The 600-nt window shown below is 66.2% G+C and overlaps 2 protein-coding genes across 2 annotated transcripts in view; both read right to left on the bottom strand.

Moving 5' to 3' along the window:
• Positions 1–600, bottom strand: part of XKR7 (XK related 7) — a gene marked incomplete at its 3' end in the record, with an annotated part of 17,322 nt that overhangs the window by 3,279 nt on the left and 13,443 nt on the right. The gene's annotated exons all lie outside the window — the stretch shown is intronic.
• The window catches only part of HCK (HCK proto-oncogene, Src family tyrosine kinase), a 36,334-nt gene that overhangs the window by 24,144 nt on the left and 11,590 nt on the right, over positions 1–600 (bottom strand). The window lies entirely within an intron of this gene.

Here is a 600-nt window from a genome sequence, read left to right as displayed (position 1 = left end):
TACAAGAGGGAAAGCCCGGCCCCGGCTATAACCAAACCCCCTAATTGCCGTCCTCGGGTGGAAGAAGATGAGGGACCCCCCGGTCTAAGCGTGAGCGATACGGAGCCTGATTTTCCTAGAAGGCAACGCGGGATATCATCCCTTAATCCTTTATTTAAACAAGGAGAAAATTGCTTCCCTGTTGCAGCCATTTTAATCCCTTACACATCCCGCCAAGTCAGGTCACCGGGGAGAGCTGCACGTGCGCCCAGCTGGCACGGCACCGCGCCGACGAACGCCCCCGCGTCCTGCTGTCCCCTCGGGGCGCTCAGGGAAAGGCTCGGCCCGGCCCTAAAAAGCCCCTTGCCCTGCACACTGGGGCCGGGCAGGGACCCCCAGCAGGCGACCGACCCCAGCGCTGGGTCCTGCAGCGGGACGGGCTGACACCCCAAAGCCGGGTGCTCCCAGGGCGGGGAGGGCTCCTGCGCAGGGCAGAAGGGCTGGGGGGGGGCACCCATGGGTCCCAGCTCTGCCACCCCTTGTGAGCCCACCCAAGGAGCTGCTGAGGGCACCCACGCCCCACGGAGCTGCCAGCGGACTGGCGTCAGGCCCGCGGGGGCG

The sequence above is a fragment of the Egretta garzetta genome, unplaced genomic scaffold, assembly GCF_000687185.1.
Source record: "Egretta garzetta isolate BGI_Z169 unplaced genomic scaffold, ASM68718v1 scaffold316, whole genome shotgun sequence".
NCBI lineage: Eukaryota > Metazoa > Chordata > Aves > Pelecaniformes > Ardeidae > Egretta > Egretta garzetta.
This window is presented reverse-complemented; position numbering and strand designations above follow the sequence as displayed.